Genomic DNA, 9,780 nt, shown 5'->3' on the forward strand with positions numbered 1-9,780 from the left:
GGGAATGGTGTGGCAGAGTTTCTGGACTGGGAAACCCACCGGTATACCCCACATGGATGACAACAGCATCGCCTTTTCCTTTCCTCCCTCCTTCCCTTCCAGACCCTGAAGGAGCAGGAAGCAGCTACGAGCACTCAGAGAAGAGGTGAGTCCGAGAGAGTAAAGACACAGCCACACACCCACTGGCCCCCCCTCTATTCCCCCTTCCCCACTGCAGAAAGCTAGGCCCGGGTCAGCTGAATAGGAGAAGCTTTATATTGGAGGGAAGGTAAATATTTGTATTTAGATAGGACTGGGCTTGTTTTTTTTTTTGGTTTTTTTTTTTTTTTTTTTTGCGACAGAGTCTCACTTTGTTGTCCAGGCTAGAGTGAGTGCCGTGGCGTCAGCCTAGCTCACAGCAACCTCAAACTCCTGGGCTTGAGTGATCCTTCTGCCTCAGCCTCCCGAGTAGCTGGGACTACAGGCATGTGCCACCATGCCCGGCTAATTTTTTTTTTTATATATATATCAGTTGGCCAATTAATTTCTTTCTATTTATAGTAGAGACGGGGTCTCGCTCTTGCTCAGGCTGGTTTTGAACTCCTGACCTTGAGCAATCCACCCGCCTCGGCCTCCCAAGAGCTAGGATTACAGGCGTGAGCCACAGCGCCCGGCCTGGGCTTGTTTTTTAACTTGGCAAAAACAATTTCCCTTTTGCCCAACTTCTTATAAGAATTTTCAGGGAGGCCAAGGTGGGCATATTGTTTGAGGTCAAGAGTTTGAAACCAGCCTGAGCAAGAATGAGACCCTGTCTCTACTAAAAATAGAAACAAATTAATTGGCCAACTAAAAATATATAGAAAAAATTAGCCAATCATGGTGGTGCATGCCTGTAGTCCCAGCTACTCAGGAGGCTGAGGCAGGAGGATTGCTTGAGCCCAGGAGTTTGAGGTTGCTGTGAGCTAGGCTGATGCCACAGCACTCTAGCCTGGGCAACAGAGTGAGACTCTGTCTCAAAAAATAATAATTTTCAAACATACAGAAAAGTTGAAAGAATAATACAATAAACCCATGTATTCACCATCTAGATTCAAAAATTAACACTGTATGTGTGTGTCTGTGTGTGTATACATGGTTTTGCTCAAACACGTGAAAGCAAGCTTCAGATATCATGACACATGACTCTTACATCCCTTAATGTACATCTCCTAAAATAATTGGACTTGTAATGCCTGAAATCGAAATTTATCTAACACCTGAAGGAATAGGTAAAGCTATACTTAGCTGAAATATTCTCAAGGAGGCTATGGTTTGAATGTCCCCTCCAAAACTCATATTGAAATTTAATTGCCATTGTGGGAGGTGCTTAGGTCATGAGAGCTCTGCCCTCATCAATGGATTAATACCATTATCAAAGGAGTGGATTAGTTATCCCAGGAGCAGACTCCTGATAAAAGGATAAGTTTTGCCCCTATTTCTGTGTCTCGCAGTCTCCCTTTCTCTCACCCTCTCTTGATATGTGATGCCTATGGCACAGCTCTAAGCCCCTAGCCAGATGCAACGCCATGCTCTTGGACTTCTCAGCCTCCAGAACTCTGAGCCAATAAATCTCTTATCTTTATAAGTTACCCAGTCCGTGGTATTCTGTTATGGCAACAGAAAATGGACTAAGACAAGGGGTAAGAGAGAAGCAACAGATTCTGCCGTGCAAGAATGGTGGCGGGAAAAGAAAAAAAACAGCCTATTTCCTGCATTGCATCCTACAAAAGTCCAGCCAGTCAAATGAGCCAGTTTCATTAAAGATAAGACCATTTCAGGTAATAACAGGTGCTATGAAGAAAAGAGAACAGGATGGAGGTGATAAAAGTAAGACCAGGAGAGGAGGCAACATTGGAGTGGATGGTAAGGAGTGAAGGCCCAGGGAAGAGAAGGTGACACTTGAGCTGAGACCTCCATGACGAGGACAACCCAGCAACATAAGACAATCAGAAGAACAGTGTTCAAGGAAGGGTAACCAACAAGGACAAAGACGTGGAGGCAGAAGGAGCATGGAGTGATAGCTTGGGGCAGGAGAGGTGGCAGAAAGTACTGAGAGAGGAGAGATGGCCAGGGTAGGGGAGGAGTTTGGGAACATTTTAAGCAGGAGAGTAGCTTGATCTGATTTAGGTTTCTAGATATTCTGGCTGCTTAGTTGAAAAAGACTTGTGGGCAAGGGTCAAAGTGAACCCGGGAGACCATCAGAAAGGCAGTTTGCAATCCTCCAGGTGAGGGAGGATGGTGGCTCAGACAGAGTGGCAGTGAGGAAGGCATTCTTGCTCCCTCCCCCCCATTTTACAGATGAAGAAACCAAGGCTGGAGAAGTTAAGTGACTTGATGAAAGTCATGCAGCCTTTAAGTGGCAGGTACTTTTTTTTATGGTATTAAAATATACATAATACAAAATTTACCATTTTAACCATTTTTAAGTGTGCAATTTAATGGCATTAAGTACATTCACAATGCTGTGCCACCAGCACCTCCATCCATCTTCAAAACTTTTTCCTCATCTGAAACAGAAACTCTGTACCTATTAAATAATAACTCCCCATTTCCCCCTTCCTGAGTCCCGGGTAACCTCTAGTCTACTTTCTGTCTCTCTGAATTTGCCTATTCCAGGTACCTCCTGTAAGTGAAACTATACAGTATTTTTTTATATATTTTACTTTTTCTTGTTGTTGTTGTTGTTTTTGTTTTAGCAAACAACCCTGCTAAGTTTGCTTAGAAATTATACAGTATTTGTCCTTTTGTGTCTGGTTTCCTTCACTCAGCATGGTGTTTTCAAGCCTCATCCATGTCGTGGCATATATCACCATTTCCTTCCTTTTTAAGGCTTAATAATGTTCCCTTGTGTGTGTGTACCCGTCGTCTGTGGGTGGCGGTGCAGGAGGTCCACCAGCCTGTCTGGTTCCTACCCTGCTCTGGTGGGCTCTGCCGAGACCTCCCGGAGCCCGGCGCAGTACGCCCTGCAGCCACCAGAGGGCGCACAGGGACCGCCAGGCGGGCGCGCGGCAGCACCCGGCGGTTTGCGGAAGGAGGAGGAACCCGGGACCCCGCGTTCAGCACGTGTAGGAACACGCAGAGAGGGAAGCTGGCCGCCAGGAAAGCGACCGGATCGGCAGCAAGTGGAGGAAAGTGGGGAGGTCAGGGCGGGGAGGGGCTGCCCCTGTAATCCTGGCCCAACCCCCAAAATGGAAACAGACGCCTCTCGCCACCCACGGCTTCCCTCCAGCTGTCCTCCCTGTGAACAAGCCCCCCCCCCGTGCTAAAGAGCTCCGCGTGGGGTGCAGTGGGGACTGCGTCCAGCGAGGCTCAGGCTCCCATTCCGGCCTTTCTCCAACAGCAGGGTGACCTCCAACCTATGGCTTGCACATTTTACACATTGGGAAACTGAGGCTTGGAGCTGTTGACTGATGGTCCAGACCAAGTAGAAGAGGCAAGATCTGAATGCCACCCCTGGCCTTGGGGAGTCTCTCCAGGCTCAGTGGCCCAATTTCTGCAGCCGTATCCCGTCATAGGTGGTCTTCAGGCCAACTTCCCACTTCATAGGCATCCCTGCAAGGAAACATGGAGTGGCATGTGGCTCTTGAGGCTGGTCTGACGACCATGGCATCCCTCCTTCTGAGCACTGGGCCTGCAATGATGCCACTGAGGTTAGCCCTGGCTGGTTTTGGCAGCCACTTCACGTTGACCAGAATTTCCATAGGTTTCAGTCCCTCGGCTTTTCTCGCTTGTGCTGTTGCTAAGTCATTTCTCCCCCGCTGCATCCTTGTGCAGCTGGGTCTTTGGATCTGAGTCCGGGAACTGACATTTATCCCTGTCAGATTCATCTTGTTCATTCATCTGACAAACATTTGTTCAGTGCCCACGCCATACCAAGCACTGGGAATACAGAAATGAAAGACAAGGCTCCCGGCCTTAAGGAGCTCACACTGGTGTTCGTCACAGCAGTAGCCACCAATTCACAAGGGCCTCCCGTGTGCCAGACATATAGCCTGGGCTGGGTGCTGTCCATAGGTGTCTCATAAACCCTCACAGCACTGCAGCCTCTGCGGCATTGTCCCCATTTTGCAGATGGGAAAACCAAGGCTGAAAAAGTTCATGCAGCTTGTCTGATGTGACATTGCTAGAAAGTAGCAGGCTCAACATTCAAGCCTCCATTGCTTTGGATCCTGATTCTGTCCTCCTTGGACATTTAGCCCAGTTTTGGGTTCTCTGCAAACCTGATCAAATTTACTTCTCTGGATTTCATCAACAGCACTGATGACAGTAAGATGAGAGGTCAGAGCCCTGGAGTGGGCCACCAGTGCCCCTGCCCCAGATAGACAGCCATCTACAACTCTTCACTCTGTGGATTCAGCAGGTACAAATGCCCCCAACTACAAACTTCTAGTCCCACTGCCAGCCCCAGCCTCCCACCCCTGTCCAAGCACTTATGTATCTGACTATTGGCATCTTTACCATGGAACCGGTCCTCACTGCCAAGTCTGCTACATGCAGGAGCTCAGCTGTGCCTCGCCCCTGCCTTCACCGTGGTCAAACTTCATCTGCCAACCCCCCTCTTCAGGAGAGAGACGTGAAGCCCAGGGACCAGGGTCGAGTGGGGATCTGTCAGGCTCTGAGAAGCTTCCTTGCATCTGTGGCTTCTCTCCAGCACAGTCTGCTCCCAGAGGCTCAGCTCATTTTATCATTCAGTTCTCCTGCCTGTGCATGGGCCACGGGCAGAAAACAAGGCAGGCAGAATAAACGCACTGCTTGGTGGGAGTGAGGTTATGAAATGAGCTCCAAGCTCCCAGCCAGTACCCAGGGATGCAGGGCCACCATGCCCATGGCAGGGGTTGGGCTTACCACCCCACAGGACCACATGCACTCACCCTCCTCACAACCCTATAAGGTGGGAGCTATTCTCATTCTGCCCATGTTGCAAGTGAGAAAACTAAGGCCCAGCAAGTGGAGTCCAGGGCTGAGCACTACGTCTGCTAACACTACTTCCTGAAAATAGATCTGGGAGTTCCAGGGCCCCAGAGGACAGCAGAAAGCAAGGCTCTGCCATGGACATCTTAAAGATCCTGGGGACATTGTTTGAAACTCTCCAGTCTAGATTTTTGTCCCTGAAGTGCATCTGTTGAACATGAACTCATTGAGCTGGTGCCATGAGTCCAGATAGCAGCAAATAATGTCCTCCTTCATGAAGGCACAGTTGGAGGGGACAGGATAGATAAAAAGCAAGTATGTGATTTCAGGCAGTGACAAGTGCTATGAAGAGCATAGAGCCGCATAGAGAAAGCTACTGGGGCTAGCGCGGCCCAGCCAGCAAGGCCTCTCTAAGGCATCATCTGAAGCGATGAGAATCAGCTGGCCTCGGAATGAGAGCCTCATGGTGCCAAATCCACCCCACCAGGATGGCACTGCAGGGAGGAGTCACAGAGCTCTGATAGGACGTCTCACTGGGGAGGCATGTGGGACGGTGTCCCCAAGGTGCCTGACATCTGGCACGGGCCCCATGGACTCCTGTCGCCTCCATTCTCCCTATGGGTATAGAAGGGAGATAAAGCAATGCTGTATCTTCTTCCTTTCCTTCGGTCTCCAACACCTCCTTCTGCACAAGGCCTGGCCCGCGGCGGGGGCTGGATCAGGGTCTGCTGAGTGAGCAACTCCTGAAGGCCAGCAAGGAGGAAGCGTGAGGACAAACCCAAGGAAACCCTGCCTTAGTCTACAAGGAATCGCTTGATGGAATCTGTGGCCCCCATAGGTGGTTGAAGCAGAAAAGACAAAGGGATTCCAGAGACGGGAGGAGGTGTCGCCTACACAATTGGAAAATTGCACACAAAAGTCCAGATTTCAAGCTATTTTTAAAATATCTGAAGATCTGGCAACCCGGAGCCTGCACATCCCCATGGCAACACCAGCTGGTGCCGAGCGGCCGCTGCCCCCTTCAGACTGGACATGTGCTCTGCCGCTGTCCACGCCCCGCCGCTGCCTGTTGCCAGGACACCTGGCCCACCTCACTCCACCACGTCACCTGGCCCCCTGGGTTGGGTCATTTGGCCCCCTGCTTTATAAGACATTTGATGAGCAGAAAGCTGTGCCAGGGACATGGGACTGTGGTGGCTGTCCCATCAGCCTGCTGCTCAGAAGCCTCAGCCTGGGGTCCCCTCCCTCCAGTTCTTACACTGGCAGATGTCCAGTGTGTGGGGGCTTCCGGATCCACATAAATTCATTCCCTGAGCTGGGTTCCTCCCAGGAGGGCTCCAAAACGCAGACACTTCATCCTGAGGACAGAGATACAGTTCCCACCGTACGCCAGAAGGGGGCGACCCTCTGCCTTGTCTTCAGAGCTGCCCGTGAAGGCCATTTCTAGCCCACCCAGGGCCTAGCTCCCGCTGCTGGAGCACGGCCCCTGGGTGGTCCTGGGTTCCAGAGGACCCTGTGTCCCCACCCTTTGCCACTTGGGGTACGGCTGAGGTCCAGCCTGCCTGGCAACGTGGTGGGCTCAGCCAGGATTGGCCGGGCTACAGCATACTCCAGGAGCCTAGGGAGGGCCTCAGCCCACCCACCCACCTTGCAGCCCTTCTGCCAGCACCCCAGAAGCTGAAGGGCACCTCTCCGTCCTTGCTTCTCTTCCTCCTCTTCTGGGATGCTCAGCCCTCCTGAGGCCTGTTAACTCAGGGCTGACTCTCAAATTAAGTACATTGTGCTTGGCAATGTGTTGAAGCTTTGCATACTTTATTTAAAACCCCAACAATCCTATAAGGTAGGTTTAATCCCCATTTTACAGGTGAGGAAACTGAGTCTTAGACAAGGCCACACAGCTAGCAAGTGGTGTTATCAAGATGCAAATTCAGACCTGGGGAACCCCCTTCCCTAAATTGCCTCATTCCCATAAAGAAAATTCTAGAATCAGCCTGTGAAGTGGGAGAAAGGATTGTGGTTTGAGGGCAGAGGACATCCCCTTCAGGTCCAGCCTGAAACCCTCACTCACAGGCCACCTAATCTGTCGGAGCTGCCCCAGGACAGGGGCTGAATCTGGAGTCCCTAATAAGTCAGTTAAGAAGCCAAGGGCTAAGAGGCCCCCAGTCGCCACCAGGGAGAAATAGCTCTTGGCCCTCGGGGATTTACTAACCGCCTTGCCATCCCCACCTGGGCCACAGTCTGAGCAGCAGGACACAGCCCCACATGTGCTACAGCTTCTGCCTGGGACCCTTCAGGGGGCGATGGGTGGGCAGGCAGCCAGCAGGGATACCTCGAGGGCTCAAATGACCCCATAGGAGCTTTATGGGGCGGCCAGGAGACCCAGAATCTGCACAAAGTGAGATCAGGTACCACTGAGCACAACTCAGCTCCTGGCTCCTCGTAGGTCACAAGCCTCCAGAGCTGCCCCTACTCCCACCCCCAGAGGGACAGAGAAGCCCTGGAAAGCACCAGCTCCTCTGAGACTATCACAGATATGTCTCAGCTCCTGAGACCAGGGCCACCTCGCTGTGTGGGAAGAGAAGTTCTGTCCAAGGTGAGTCATCCACTTTCCCTCCCACGTCCCCAATATGCCCAGCAGGTCCGTCCCCAATTTTACCTGTTGATCCTCCATCATCAAAGCCCAGTGTAAAGGCCGCCTTCTCCAGGCAGCCCACCCTGATCCAAGCCCCGAAACCTGGTCGTTATCTCCCCCTCCTAAGACCCCTAGGACCATGTGGACTTCTCCCGTGGAGTTGAGGTCAGTCTCCTCTGCACTATAATTTTTTCTGAGCTATCTCCTCTGACAAGAAGACCGGAGGGCAGGGCAGGTGCCAGTGCTCCTAGCACAAGGCCTCAGACACGCAAGCCCATGATGCACACTGGATGGATGGATGGATGGATGGATGGATGGATGGATGGATGGATGGACAAATGAGAGAGTGGGTAGGAGGCTGATGGCCCACAGAAAGTTCAGTGAAGTCTCCCGTAATTGCCCAAGATGCCCACACTTCCCTCCTGCTCCCAGGGAATAAGAGTCCCCTGTCTCCATATCACAGCTCCCCCCCTGCCTCAGTGAATTTAAAAGTTAAAAGACTGTCTACGGTGTGGGGGTGCTGGGGAAGCTGGGAATCAGAGCTGCTGGACCTCAGTGTCCCATAGATAAGATGAGGACATTAGACTAGATGATTTCTTGGGCCCTTCCAGCTTAAAACACATGTCCGTGCTGGGACCCAGCAGAGAACAGGGGAGACCGACTGAGCCCAGCTCAGCTCACAGTAGGCTCTGGGAGAGCTTAGACAAAAGATGAAAAGAAAGAGAAAAGGGTGGAGGAGGAAGGAAAGGAGAGAGAGAAAAAATTTATTTCCATATCCCAAATTAAAAAATGCATCTAGCATGTAAGATTTCCCAAAAGCATAGTATCTTTTTTTAAAAAAAAAAAAAGTTAATTTGAACATACTGAGTTTAGCATCACAGCATGTAAGAAATGATGGATCCCTTAACGTGGTGGAGACGCCGTGGGCACGCACAGCCCGGGGCACAGGACGCCGACAGGACGGATGGACGGAGGGCATGGGGGAGGTGAGGTGAGGGAGGGGACACTCTTCTGGCCACCTCCTTCCTTACTTAGAGCACCCCCTCCATTGTCTGCTTTATATATATTGATCTTATGAACCCAGGATATTGTTTGAATAAAAGGTTTCCGGTGCTTTTTTGAAAAAGCTACTTAAACTAATGAAGAGAAACAAGAGGCCCAGAGATAGGTGATTTGCCCAAGGTCGTTTAACAAGTGCATCAAACAATTCCTGATATCGTTAATCCAATCACAGCCATTAGGGGCTGAGGGGCGCTGCCCGGATGCAGCTGGCCCGACCGGACAGCTTAGATATGTCTACTCTGGCTCCAGGCCAGCAGGCTCAGGGGGAAGTCGCCAGGCTCCTTTAAACAACATTCCACTAGGACAGGAACAGATGGATAACCCAGACCAATTAGGAACCAGAAAACCTCCAAGAGGGAGAGTGCCCAGAACTGGGGTGGGGGTGGGGGGGCTCAGGGCGGCGGCCCAGCTTGCTGCAAGCCTCACAGTCGAAAACCTTCCTAAAACAAGCCCTTGGCTGGCTTGAAGTATAATTTAATCTTCCTTTGATGACTCCGGATATCGCCCTGCCTTGGGCCGCTCTGAGAACATCAATAACTGCTGGGCCCAGGTGGGAAGCAGAAAGGAGGGGCCGGACCCACGTCTACCGGCTGACCCTGCCTGCAGTCGGGGGGCAGCTGGAGGACACTTCAGGGGGAGAAGTGCAGGCCGGGCCCTGGGGCCTGGATGCTGCCTGGGTAGAAAGGGGGCCCCGAAGGAGAACGGGAAGCCTCCCCCAACCAAGAAGGGGAGCCCTAAGGGGCTGCCTCCACAGCCCCCCACAGCAGGTGGGAGGGGCAGCTCCCAGGGGGCCCTGGAGGTAGAAACAAAGAGTTAAAGGCAGGCAGCGGTGATGTTCAAGGCCAGGCTAGGTGACTGTGCTAAGGGAGAGGCAATACAGTACCAGGCCCCATGGATTTCCTGGGAAATGTTGGCTCTGAGGGACGGAAGTGGGCTTAGGGCCACACTGCCCCTGTGCTGCCACCTCCTGGCTGGGGGACAGTGGGCAAGTTACTTCACCTCTCTGCCTCCATCTCCTAATTTGTAATGCTAGCCTAGTGACAGGGCTGCCGTGAGGGTTAAACCAGCCTAGCGCTGGCTGCTAGAAGTCGGGGTCTTGGACTTCCCTGCCCGGAAAGGGCTGGAAGAGCCTTCGTCAGAGCACTGCAAGGTTGGCT

Source organism: Microcebus murinus, chromosome 4 (assembly GCF_040939455.1).
Source record: "Microcebus murinus isolate Inina chromosome 4, M.murinus_Inina_mat1.0, whole genome shotgun sequence".
In the NCBI taxonomy this organism is placed as follows: domain Eukaryota; kingdom Metazoa; phylum Chordata; class Mammalia; order Primates; family Cheirogaleidae; genus Microcebus; species Microcebus murinus.